Source organism: Camellia sinensis, chromosome 5, assembly GCF_055761805.1.
Source record: "Camellia sinensis isolate YWXY chromosome 5, ASM5576180v1, whole genome shotgun sequence".
In the NCBI taxonomy this organism is placed as follows: Eukaryota; Viridiplantae; Streptophyta; class Magnoliopsida; order Ericales; family Theaceae; genus Camellia; species Camellia sinensis.
In genome coordinates this window covers 73,741,260-73,756,157 of record NC_138965.1, presented here as the reverse complement: position 1 = coordinate 73,756,157, position 14,898 = coordinate 73,741,260, and positions in this window count along the sequence as shown.

Sequence of the window (14,898 nt, the reverse complement as noted above, 5' to 3'; positions counted from 1 at the left end):
TGAGTAATTTAATGAGTAATGTACCGAGTAATTTGGTGGGAATTTACTGAGTGATTCATTCGGAATTTACATAGCAATTTACTGGGTAATGTTCTAAGTAATTTACTGGGAATTCAATAGGTAATTCACTGAGATTTTATTGAGTAATTTACCGTGAAATTATGAAAAATTTACTTCGAATTTTCTAAATAATTTGCTCAGGATTTACAAGGAATTTATTGAGTAATTAATGGAGAATTTACTGAATAATTTTCTGTGAATTTCTTCAGAATGTAATTCGTAATTTACTGTGAATTTACTAAGTAATTTACTGAGAATTTACCTGGAATTATTGAGAATTTTATAAGTAATTTACTTTATAATTTACTGAGAATTTTTTGAGTAATTTAATGAGAACTTACTGTGTAACTTACCGAGTAATTTATTGGGTATTTACTGAGTGATTTACTCGAAATTTACTGAGTAATTTACTCAGCAATTTACTGGGTAATGTTCTGAGTAATTTACTGAGAATTCAATGAGTAATTTACTGAGATTTTATTGAGTAATTTACCGTGAAATTATGAAAAATTTACTTCGAATTTTCAAATTAATTTACTGAGGATTTACTAGGAATTTACTGAGTAATTAATTGAAAATTTACTGAGAATTTCTTGGGAATTCAATTAGTAATTTACTGAGAATTTACTAAGTAATTTACTGAGAATATACTGGGAATTTATTGAGAATTTTGAAAGTAATTTACTGAGTAATTGTGACAACCCTCACCCTGCTCTTGCCATATTTGCGTACATTCTTGCATGGTCTTGCCGCTTATGTTAATTTAAAGGTTTTATCTTGGCTTGATTTGCTTAAGTTGCTTGCATGATTTTGTTCCTTGCTTAGTGTGTGTGTGTAGCCGAGATCATCCTGAGCTTAGTCCGCCTTTGACCCTTTGTACTTAGAACCATCTTGAGATCTTGTTCAACCCCATCTTCACCTCGGGCATTCATTGCCGAGATGTTTTGCACTTGAACCTTGTCCGCAGGCAGGTATGGCCTAGGCCGAGATGTGGCGCACCCCGGCCAAGGTGTGGCACAGCTTAGTCAAGCGTCGTCCTCCCTAGCCGATGTTTTTCCATCCCGTTGTTGGATCCTTGTTTTGAGCCGATGTCATCTTGTTGCCGATGTGTCTTACCCGAGCTTGCTGCATAAGCTTTGTCAGAGGCTTGTCTTGTCCATCAATCACCTTTTGGAGCTGAACCAACCCGGTAATGCCACGTGTCCGAGCTGTTTGTTAAGGCAGCCGACAGACCTTGAAACAAATCATTTCTTGTCTCAAATCTTTGTTTTAGAGAGAGAAGCTCTAGAGAGGAGGAAGAAGAGTTCTTGAGTGAGAGTAGTCTTCCAAGCTTGATCTTTGTGGCTTGAACCGTTAGATCCGAGTTTTGAGGTTAGAATCTTGATCTCCTTTGGTTGTTCTTGCTGAATATCTAGCTGCATTGCATGATCGGATCTGTTTTGCATGTCATGCATCGTTTTGAAGTTGGTTTTAGAAAGAGAAAATGGTTTTTCATGTGTTCTTGAACAAAGTCCCATTTTGATCGAAGAGTTTGGAACGAAAACCATGTTTTTGTGGTTGTTCTTGCATGACTTTCTTGAACGGGTACCCAGGTCCCTATTTTGAACTCTTGGCATGAAACTCAGATTTTTGTAACAAGTTGTGAGCTTGCATCCATCTTTCAATGATCATGTTCTTCATATTCTTCAAAGGAAACCCGGGTTTTTCCTGACTTTGTTTAACGGGACCTCGGCTTAATCCTGGTCAGTACCCGGTGTGTTTTTATGAGCGGGAGCAGTGATTAAACTCCCAGCTTGTTTTGCTTTGTCTTTGACTTGGATCTGGCAAGAATGCCGAGATCATTTGCATGTATTTGGAGCTTGCTTTGAGAATGTGACTTGCCATGTGATTGTAGGTCCTTGATATTTGCTTCGAGTCTACACCTGAAGAACTAGGTGAGTGGTATTATTGATAAAGCTATGTTATACTCGTTTTGATAAATCTTGCTTGCTTGTTTGACGAAAGTATTTGATAGCATGAATAAATAGCTCTTGTTTGATGAGTCAAGTATACTCCTTGTTTTGATGCCATCTTTGGAAAGGATACGGTCCTTGTTAAATCGGGCTACGGGCCTAAGTAACACAAGTCCCTTGTGCTGGAGGACTCTAAACCTTCGCAGTACTATGTGTAAAGGATACGGTCCTTGTTAAATCGGGCTACGGGCCTAAGTAACACAAGTCCCTTGTACTGGAGGACTCTAAACTTTCGCGGTACCAAGTGCACAAGTCCCTTGTATTGGAGGACTCTAAACTTTCGCAATACTTTTGACCAAGCGATTACGGATCGTACAGCTTTTGTTACTTGATGATGAATACGGTTCATCCTTTGTCTCGCCGATGTTACGATATTTGATGATGAATACGGTTCATCCCTTGTCTCGCCGATGTTACGATATTTGATGATGAATACGGTTCATCCCTTGTCTCGCCGATGTTACGATATTTGATGATGAATACGGTTCATCCCTTGTCTCGCCGATGTTACGATATTTGATGATGAATACGGTTCATCCCTTGTCTCGCCGATGTTACGATATTTAACGATGAATACGGTTCATCACTTGCCTTGCTAAAGTTTTGGTGTGTTTCGTTTTGAAGGACCTCGGCTTTATTCATGTAAAACCTTTATTTTTAGTACCATTCACTGAGTTTTGTACTCACCCCTCTATATATATGTAGGTGATGAGCAGGACGGCGGCGACGCCTAGTTCGTTGGGATACTTGTTTTGGATTCGTGTATTTGTCGGCCTTACTTTGTATTTACGTCGGCGATGCCCTGTTTTGCATGTCGGCGAATTCTTGAAAATCATGCTTCTTGACTTGTATTAGCTGTATTTTGTATATGTCGGCTCGAGAAGCCTTTTGATCAAGATGTAACATGTATTTTGTACCTTGTTGTATTTAAATTGTGAAGTTAATTGGAAATGTTTGGCACTGCTTTAATCTACGCACAGCTCTTATGGACCGCTTGTAATTGATTTATCGCTTCCGCATTTGTGAGCCCCCTATATTCGTACTCTGATTGTGTTAAGTTTTGAAAGGTTGGCCTTCGGTAATTACGGATTACTGGCCATCACGGCACCAAACTACTAGGGGCGGTTTGGGGTCGTGACAGAGTGGTATCAGAGCACAAGTTCCTCGGTATACGTTATTCACACACTTTGAGTCCTGAAGAGCATAGGATTTCCCTTAGAAAGATGTTAGAGTTGCATCATGGTATTTGTTATTTGAACGAAATGTGCATTGTCTTGATGTGTTTATTTGTTGCTTGCCTATGTGGTTATTTGCTTAATTGTTTTAAAGTCATACCTTGCATACTCATAGTATCATGAGGAGAGGTAGACCACCACTTGGCCGAGATCAGCCCGAAGATAGAATGGACAGATTGGAAAGATTAGTTGAAGGTTTGGCCCGCGAGTTGAGGCAAACCAGACAGCAGTTCGCTAGTGCTACGTCGACTCAGGCCGAGCAGACCAACGGCCGAAATGTAGCTCCACCTCCACCTCCTCCCGTGCCGCAGATTCCCCCGCAACCAGCCTTGTATGGGGATGGGACGATAGCTTTGATCAGGGAGTTCAAGAAGATGAGACCACCGAGATTCTCTGGGGGTATAGAGCCGATGAAGGCTGAGGCATGGGTTTTGGAGATAGAAAAGTTGTTCGAGATCTTCCCTAGCACCGACGCTCAGAAAGTGACGTTGGCAGCATTCACATTAGATGATGACGCCCGCAGGTGGTGGATGATGGTTAGAGGGAGCAATCCAGATTTGACCTGGATCCGATTCTTAGAATTGTTTTACAAGAAACATTTTCCCCTAAGTGTTCGAAACCGCAAGGCTACCGAATTTCATACTCTGACGCAAGGCAACAGAACAGTGGCGGAATATGACCGCGCTTTTACTGAACTGGTAAGGTTTGTACCTCACATGACCAACGACGAATATATGAAGGCCAGGAAGTTCGAGTGTGGGCTTCGTGGACCGATTCAAGACAGGGTGAGTTTACTCGATATGCCGACTTATGCCGAGGTATTGGACAAAGCCATTCACGCCGAAGCTAATTTGAACCGATACCAGAGCTCGGGAGAAAACCAGCGAAAGAGACAGAACTACGACAATCGCCGAGGACAGCTGAACACCAAGAAGAGAACGAACATGGACAGTACTGGTAACCTAAGGCAGGAAGGGAGTGTTAAACCGACGTGTTCGGATTGTGGGAAATAGCATTTCGGGATCTGCCGACGAACGTCTGGAGCCTGTTATGAATGTGGCGAGATGGGCCATTATGTGAGGGATTGCCCCAAAACAAAGACTGATAACAACAAGAAAGGAGAAAATACCTCGGGTTCCGTTCAGAAAGGAAATGCTGGGAGAGTACAGATGAGACAGGGCAGAGTGTTTGCATTAGTACCAGGAGACACTCAGAATGCTGAGGCAGTGGTGTCAGGTATTTTACTAATTTGCTCCCAAGATGCTTATGTGTTAATTGATTCGGGTTCTACTCATTCGTTTATATCTACCAAGTTTGCTGAGAAAATTAATAGAGAACTAGAGCCCCTTGATTATGTGTTGTCTGTATCTACTCCATCTGGGAGATCTATGTTTGTTGCATCCATTTACAGAGCATGTGTTGTTGTGATTGAGAATGTTGAATTGCTAGTAGATCTGATGCCTCTAGACCTAGCTCATTTTGATATTATACTGGGAATGGACTGGTTAGTTGCAAACAATGCATCTATTAATTGTGTTTCGAAAGGTGTCACCTTGAGACCCCCAAACCTAACCGAGGTTACTTTCCAGGGTAAAGGGGTAGTGCCCCCACCATACTTGATTTCGTCCATTAAGGCCTGTAAGTTGATTCAGAAAGGGTGTCGAGGTTACTTGTGTAGTATACTGAGTGATCAGAATGGAAATGTTAACTTAGCCGACATCCCGATTGTTAGTGATTTCCCCGACGTCTTTCCGGATGAATTGCCTGGCCACTTGACCGATAAAGAAATAGAGTTTACGGTCGATATTATATCGGGAACGCAGCCGATCTCCAAACCACCTTATAGAATGGCCCCCGCTGAACTTAGAGAATTGAAACTGCAATTGCAAGAGTTGTTAGATAAGGGATTTATTAGGCCGAGCACTTCACCATGGGGAGCACCTGTTCTATTTGTTAAAAAGAAGGATGGCACACTCCGTTTGTGTATCGACTATAGAGAACTTAATAAGGTCACCATTAAGAACAAGTACCCGTTACCTAGAATTGATGATCTGCTTGACCAATTACAAGGAGCGCGAGTCTTTTCTAAGATCGACCTTAGGTCTGGTTACCATCAGCTTAAGGTTAAAGCCGAAGATGTCGAGAAGAATGCCTTTCGAACAAGATATGGCCACTACGAGTTTTTAGTAATGCCTTTTGGAGTGACTAATGCCCCTGCTGCATTTATGGATTTGATGAACAGAGTCTTCAAGCCGTATTTAGATGAGTTTGTAGTTGTCTTCATTGACGATATCTTGATCTATTCCAAGAGTAAGACTGAACACGAAAATCACTTGAGACTTGCCTTGCAGATTTTGAGAGAACGGAGATTGTATGCTAAGTTTAACAAGTGTGAGTTTTGGCTTCCTACTATCTCATTCTTAGGTCATGTGATTAGTGAAGAGGGTATCTCAGTTGATCCTAGCAAAATCGAAGCCGTAGTGAATTGGCCGAGACCGACTAATGTGTCCGAGATTCGTAGTTTTCTGGGTTTGGCAGGTTATTACAGAAAGTTTGTGAAAGATTTCTCCAGGATTGCAATTCCATTGACACAACTGACTCAGAAGGGAACACTGTATGAATGGACTAAAGATCGGGAGTCAGCCTTCCAGGAACTGAAGACGAGGTTAGTTACAGCGCCAGTGCTCGTACTCCCAACAGGTAACGAAGAGTTTCATGTCTATAGTGATGCATCGCATAAGGGTTTGGGTTGTGTATTAATGCAGAAGGGTAAAGTTATAGCTTATGCATCTCGTCAGTTGAAGCCTCATGAGAAAAACTATCCTACCCATGACTTAGAATTGGCGGCCGTGGTATTTGCTTTAAAGATTTGGCGTCACTATTTGTATGGAGCTACTTGTCAGGTTTTCACAGATCATAAGAGCTTAAAATATCTATTCACTCAGAAGGAACTGAATTTGAGGCAGAGAAGGTGGCTTGAGTTGTTAAAAGACTACGATATGCAAATTCAATATCACCCCGGTAAAGCCAACAGTGTAGCCGACGCTTTGAGCAGGAAGTCAGATGGAAATTTGGCGTGTTTAACCGTGATGCCAGCAGAACCGACTATCGTTAATGAAGTAAAGACAAGACAGATGGAGGATAACTTCCTCAAGAAAATTGCCGAGGAGATTGACACGAAGCCGAGACCAGGGTATACCATCGAAAACCAAGTACTCAAGTTTGAAGGAAGGTTATGTGTGGCCGACATTCCAGAGCTGAAGAAAAAGATTTTGCAGGAAGCTCATGGTTCCAAGTTTGCTGTCCACCCAGGGAACACCAAGATGTATCAAGATATGAAACAGACCTTCTGGTGGCCAAATATGAAGAGAGAAATAGCCGAATTTGTGTCCCAGTGTTTACATTGTCAGCAAGTGAAGGCAGAACATCAAAGACCAGCAGGACTTCTTCAACCTTTGCCGATTCCTGAGTGGAAATGGGAGCACATCTCCATGGATTTTGTGATTGGGTTGCCGAGAACACCAAAGAGTATGGATTCAATTTGGGTTGTTGTGGATAGGTTAACTAAGTCAGCACACTTTCTACCCGTTAAGGCTACCTTCAACGCCAATCAACTTGCCTTGCTATATGTGAACGAGATTATCAGACTTCATGGAGTGCCGATATCAATTGTTTCAGACCGAGATCCTAAATTTGTTTCTAGATTTTGGAAGAGTCTTCAGAGAGCTTTCGGAGCCGAGCTGAGGTTTAGTACAGCCTTTCATCCCCAGACAGATGGGCAGACAGAGAGGACAATTCAGACACTCGAAGATATGCTGAGACTTTGTGTATTGGATTTCCAAGAAAGTTGGGGAACACATTTGCCTTTAGTGGAATTCGCTTACAATAACAGTTACCAAGCTAGCATTGGCATGGCGCCGTATGAAGCCTTGTATGGAAGAAAATGTAGGTCGCCGATATGTTGGACCGAAGTCGGGGACAGAACTTTGCTTGGTCCCGAATTGATTCAAGTGACAACAGAAAAGATTAAACTTATCCAACAGAGGATTAAAACTGCCCAGAGCCGACAAAAGAGCTACGCCGATCAGAGAAGGAATGAGGTAGAGTTCGAAGTTGGGAATCATGTATTCCTGAAAGTCTCACCAATGAAAGGAGTTTCCAGATTTGGAAAGAAAGGTAAGTTAGCACCCCGCTATATTGGGCCATTTGAAATTCTTGAGAGAATTAATTCCGTTGCCTACAGACTTGCTTTGCCGCCAGATTTGAGCCAAGTCCACAATGTGTTTCATGTTTCGATGTTGAGAAAGTACATCCGAGATCCACTGCATGTAATTGATCATTCTGAAATCGCAGTTAATGAGAATCTGGGCTACGAAGAACGGCCAATGAGAATTATCGACCGACAAGTGAAGCAATTGAGGAACAGATCGATACCGATGGTAAAGGTCGAATGGAAGGAGCATTATGGCACAGAAGCCACGTGGGAAAAGGAAGAGGACATGAGAGTCCGTTATCCGGAGTTGTTCTGGGAACAAGGTAATCTAAGTTTGGGGACCAAACTTCTTTAAGGGGGGTAGGATGTGACAACCCTCACCCTGCTCTTGCCATATTTGCGTACATTCTTGCATGGTCTTGCCGCTTATGTTAATTTAAAGGTTTTATCTTGGCTTGATTTGCTTAAGTTGCTTGCATGATTTTGTTCCTTGCTTAGTGTGTGTGTGTAGCCGAGATCATCCTGAGCTTAGTCCGCCTTTGACCCTTTGTACTTAGAACCATCTTGAGATCTTGTTCAACCCCATCTTCACCTCGGGCATTCATTGCCGAGATGTTTTGCACTTGAACCTTGTCCGCAGGCAGGTATGGCCTAGGCCGAGATGTGGCGCACCCCGGCCAAGGTGTGGCACAGCTTAGTCAAGCGTCGTCCTCCCTAGCCGATGTTTTTCCATCCCGTTGTTGGATCCTTGTTTTGAGCCGATGTCATCTTGTTGCCGATGTGTCTTACCCGAGCTTGCTGCATAAGCTTTGTCAGAGGCTTGTCTTGTCCATCAATCACCTTTTGGAGCTGAACCAACCCGGTAATGCCACGTGTCCGAGCTGTTTGTTAAGGCAGCCGACAGACCTTGAAACAAATCATTTCTTGTCTCAAATCTTTGTTTTAGAGAGAGAAGCTCTAGAGAGGAGGAAGAAGAGTTCTTGAGTGAGAGTAGTCTTCCAAGCTTGATCTTTGTGGCTTGAACCGTTAGATCCGAGTTTTGAGGTTAGAATCTTGATCTCCTTTGGTTGTTCTTGCTGAATATCTAGCTGCATTGCATGATCGGATCTGTTTTGCATGTCATGCATCGTTTTGAAGTTGGTTTTAGAAAGAGAAAATGGTTTTTCATGTGTTCTTGAACAAAGTCCCATTTTGATCGAAGAGTTTGGAACGAAAACCATGTTTTTGTGGTTGTTCTTGCATGACTTTCTTGAACGGGTACCCAGGTCCCTATTTTGAACTCTTGGCATGAAACTCAGATTTTTGTAACAAGTTGTGAGCTTGCATCCATCTTTCAATGATCATGTTCTTCATATTCTTCAAAGGAAACCCGGGTTTTTCCTGACTTTGTTTAACGGGACCTCGGCTTAATCCTGGTCAGTACCCGGTGTGTTTTTATGAGCGGGAGCAGTGATTAAACTCCTAGCTTGTTTTGCTTTGTCTTTGACTTGGATCTGGCAAGAATGCCGAGATCATTTGCATGTATTTGGAGCTTGCTTTGAGAATGTGACTTGCCATGTGATTGTAGGTCCTTGATATTTGCTTCGAGTCTACACCTGAAGAACTAGGTGAGTGGTATTATTGATAAAGCTATGTTATACTCGTTTTGATAAATCTTGCTTGCTTGTTTGACGAAAGTATTTGATAGCATGAATAAATAGCTCTTGTTTGATGAGTCAAGTATACTCCTTGTTTTGATGCCATCTTTGGAAAGGATACGGTCCTTGTTAAATCGGGCTACGGGCCTAAGTAACACAAGTCCCTTGTGCTGGAGGACTCTAAACCTTCGCAGTACTATGTGTAAAGGATACGGTCCTTGTTAAATCGGGCTACGGGCCTAAGTAACACAAGTCCCTTGTACTGGAGGACTCTAAACTTTCGCGGTACCAAGTGCACAAGTCCCTTGTATTGGAGGACTCTAAACTTTCGCAATACTTTTGACCAAGCGATTACGGATCGTACAGCTTTTGTTACTTGATGATGAATACGGTTCATCCTTTGTCTCGCCGATGTTACGATATTTGATGATGAATACGGTTCATCCCTTGTCTCGCCGATGTTACGATATTTGATGATGAATACGGTTCATCCCTTGTCTCGCCGATGTTACGATATTTGATGATGAATACGGTTCATCCCTTGTCTCGCCGATGTTACGATATTTGATGATGAATACGGTTCATCCCTTGTCTCGCCGATGTTACGATATTTAACGATGAATACGGTTCATCACTTGCCTTGCTAAAGTTTTGGTGTGTTTCGTTTTGAAGGACCTCGGCTTTATTCATGTAAAACCTTTATTTTTAGTACCATTCACTGAGTTTTGTACTCACCCCTCTATATATATGTAGGTGATGAGCAGGACGGCGGCGACGCCTAGTTCGTTGGGATACTTGTTTTGGATTCGTGTATTTGTCGGCCTTACTTTGTATTTACGTCGGCGATGCCCTGTTTTGCATGTCGGCGAATTCTTGAAAATCATGCTTCTTGACTTGTATTAGCTGTATTTTGTATATGTCGGCTCGAGAAGCCTTTTGATCAAGATGTAACATGTATTTTGTACCTTGTTGTATTTAAATTGTGAAGTTAATTGGAAATGTTTGGCACTGCTTTAATCTACGCACAGCTCTTATGGACCGCTTGTAATTGATTTATCGCTTCCGCATTTGTGAGCCCCCTATATTCGTACTCTGATTGTGTTAAGTTTTGAAAGGTTGGCCTTCGGTAATTACGGATTACTGGCCATCACGGCACCAAACTACTAGGGGCGGTTTGGGGTCGTGACAGTAATTTACTTAGCAATTTACTGGGTAATATTCTGAGTAATTTACTGAGAATTCAATGAGTAATTTACTGAGATTTTATTGAGTAATTTTCCGTGAAATTATGAAAAATTTACTTCAAATTTTCTAAATAATTTACTGAGTATTTACTAGTAATTTACTGAGTATTTAAATGAGAATTTACTGAATAATTTTCTGTGAATTTCTTTAGAATATAATTACTAATTTACTGTGAATTTACTAAGTAATTTACTGAGAATTTACTGAGAATTTTTGAGAATTTTCTAAGTAATTTACTTTATAATTTACTGAGAAATTTCTGAGTAATTTAATGAGAATTGACGGAGTAATTTACCAAGTAATTTACTGGACATTTACTGAGTGATTTACTTGGAATTTACTGAGTAATTTACTTAGCAATTTACTAGGTAATGTTCTGAGTAATTTACTGAGATTTTATTGAGTAATTTACTGTGAAATTATGAAAAATTTACTTTGAATTTTCTAAATTATTTACTAAGGATTTACTAGAGATTTACTGAGTAATTAATTGAGAATTTACTGAGAATTTCTTGGGAATTTAATTAGTAATTTATTGAGAATTTACTGGCAATTTATTTAGAATTGTCTAAGTAATTTACTGAGTAATTTACTTTGGATTTACTAGGTAATATTCGGAGTAATTTACAGAGAATTCAATGAGTAATTTACTGAGATTTTATTGAGTAATTTACTGTGAAATTATGAAAAATTTATTTCGAATTTTCTAAATAATTTACTAAGGATTTACTAGGAATTTACTGAGTAATTAATTGAGAATTTACTGAATAATTTACTGAGAATTTCTTGGGAATTTAATTAGTAATTTTCTGAGAATTTACTAAGTAATTTACTGAGAATTTACTGGGAATTTATTGAGAATTTTCTAAGTAATTTACTTTATAATTTACTTAGAATTTTCTGAGTAATTTAATGAGAATTTACTGAGTAATTTTCCGAGTAATTTACTGGGAATTTACTGAGTAATTTACTTAGTAATTTACTGGGTAATATTATGAGTAATTTACCGTGAAATTACGAAAAATTTACTTCGATTTTTCTAAATTACTTACTGAGGATTTACTGAGTAATTAATTGAGAATTTACTGAATAATTTACTTAGAATTTCTTGGGAATTTAATTACTAATTTACTAAGAATTTACTAAGAAATTTACTGAGAATTTACTGGAAATTTATTGAGAATTTTCTAAGTAATTTACTTTATCATTTACTGAGAATTTTCTGAGTAATTTAATGAGAATTTACTGAGTAATTTACTTAACAATTTACGGGGTAATATTATGAGTAATTTACTGAGATTTTATTGAGTAATTTACTGTGAAATTATGAAAAATTTACTTTGAATTTTATGAAAAATTTACTGAGGATTTACTAGGAATTCACTGAGTAATTATTTGAGAACTTACTGAATAATTTACTAATAATTTTTGGGAATTTATTTAGTAATTTAATGAGAATTTACTAAGTAATTTACTGGGAATTTTGTGGGTAATTTAAGGAGAATTTACTGAGTAATGTACTGAGTAATTTAGTGGGAATTTACTGAGTGATTCATTCGGAATTTACATAGCAATTTACTAGGTAATGTTCTGAGTAATTTACTGAGAATTCAATGAGTAATTTATTGAGATTTTATTGAGTAATGTTCTGTGAAATTATGAAAAATTTACTTCGAATTTTCTAAATAAGTTACTGAGGTTTTACAAGGAATTTATTCAGTAATTAATTGAGAATTTACTGAATAATTTTCTGTGAATTTCTTTGGAATTTAATTAGTAATTTACTGTGAATTTACTAAGTAATTTACTGAGAATTTATTGAGAATTTTCTAAGTAATTTACTGTATTATTTACTGAGGATTTTCTGAGTAATTTAATGAGAATTTACGGAGTAATTTACTGGGTATTTTCTGAGTGATTTACTCGGAATTTACAAAGTACTTTACTTAGCAATTTATTGGGTAATGTTCTGAGTAATTTACTGAAAATTCAATGAGTAATTTACTGAGATTTTATTGAGTAATTTACCGTGAAATTATGAAAAATTTATTTCGAAATTTCTAAATAATTTACTGAGAATTTCTGGGGAATTTATTTAGTAATTTGCTGACAACTTACTGGGACTTTATTGAGAATTTTCTAAGTAATTTACTGAGTAATTTATAGAGAATTCAATGAGTAATTTACTGAGATTTTATTGATTAATTTACCGTGAAATTATGAAAAATTTACTTCGAATTTTCTAAATAATTTATTGAGGATTTACTAGGATTTTACTGACTAATTAATTGAGAATTTACTGAATAATTTACTGAGAATTTCTTGCGAATTTAATTAGTAATTTACTAAGAATTTACTGGGAATTTATTGAGAACTTTCTAAGTAATTTACTTTATAATTTACTTAGAATTTTCTGAGTAATTTAACGAGAATTTACTGAGTAATTTACTTAGCAATTTACAGGGTAATATTATGAGTAATTTACTGAGAATTCAATGAGTAATTTACTGACATTTTATTGAGTAATTTACCGTGAAATTATGAAAAATTTACTTCGAATTTTCTAAATAATTTACTGAGGACTTACTAGGAATTTACTGAGTAATTAATTTAGAATTTGCTGAATAATTTTTTGTGAATTTCTTCGGAATTTAATTAGTTATTTACTGTGAATTTACTAAGTAATTTACTGAGAATTACTGGGAATTTATTGAGAATTTTCTAAGTAATTTACTTATTATTTACTGAGAATTTTCTAAGTAATTTAATGAGAATTGACAGAGTAATTTACCGAGTAATTTACTGGGTATTTAGTGAGTGATTTACTTGGAATTTACTGAGTAATTTACTTAGCAATTTACTGGGTAATGTTCTAAGTAATTTACTGAGAATTCAATGAGTAATTTACTGAGATTTTATTGAGTAATTTATCGTGAAAAATTTACTTTGAATTTTCTAAATAATTTACTGACGATTTACAAGGGATTTACTGACTAATTAATTAAGAAATTACTGAATAATTTACTGAGAATTTCTTGGGAATTTAATTAGTAATTTACTGAGAATTTACTAAGTAATTTTCTGAGAATTTATTGAGAATTTTCTAAGTAATTTACTGAGTAATTTACTTAGGAATTTACTGGGTAATATTCGGAGTAATTTACAGAGAATTCAATGAGTAATTTACTGAGATTTTATTGAGTAATTTACTGTGAAATTATGAAAAATTTACTTTGAATTTTCTAAATAATTTACTGAGGATTTACTAGGAATTTACTGAGTAATTAATTGAGAATTTACTGAATAATTTACTGAGAATATTTTGGGAATTTAATTAGTAATTTATTGAGAATTTACTAAGTAATTTACTGAGAATTTACTGGGAATTTATTGAGAATTTTCTAAGTAATTTACTTTATAATTTACTTAGAATTTTCTGAGTAATTTAATGAGAATTTTCTGAGTAATTTACTTAGCAATTTATTGGGTAATATTATGTGTAATTTACCGTCAAATTATGAAAAATTTACTTCGAATTTTCTAAATAACTTACCGAGGATTTACTAGGAATTTACTGAATAATTAATTGAGAATTTACTGAATAATTTACTTAGAATTTCTTGGGAATTTAATTAGTAATTTACTGAGAATTTACTGAGAATTTACTGGAAATTTATTGAGAATTTTCTAAGTAATTTACTTTATCATTTACTGTGAATTTTCTGAGTAATTTAATGAGAATTTAGTGAGTAACTTACTTAGCAATTTACTGGGTAATATTATGAGTAATTTACTGAGATTTTATTGAGTAATTACCGTGAAATTATGAAATATTTACTTCGAATTTTCTAAATAATTTACTGAGGATTTACTAGGAATTCACTGAGTAATTAATTGAGAACTTACTAAGTAATTTACTAAGAATTTCTTGGGAATTTAATTAGTAATTTAATGAGAATTTACTAAGTAATTTACTAAGAATTTATTGGGAATTTATTTAGAATTTTCTAAGTAATTTAGTTTATCATTTCCTCAGAATTTTTGGACTAATTTAATGAGAATTTACTGTGTAATTTACTTAGCAATTTACTGGGTAATATTATGAGTAATTTACTGAAACTTCAATGAGTAATTTACTGAGATTTTATTAAGTAATTTACTGTGAAATTATAAAAAATTTAATTCAAATTTTTTAAATAATTTACAGAGGATTTACTAGGAATTCACTGAGTAATTAATTGAGAACTTACTGAATAATTTACAGAGAATTTCTTCGAAATTTAATTAGTAATTTACTGAGAATTTACGGGGAATTAATTGAGAATTTTCTAAGTAATTTACTATATAATTTACAGAGAATTTTTTGAGTAATTTACGGAGAATTTACTGAGTAATGTACCGAGTAATTTAGTGGGAATTTACGGAGTGATTCATTCGGAATTTACAAAGCAATTTACCGGGTAATGTTCTGAGTAATTTACTGAGAATTCAATGAG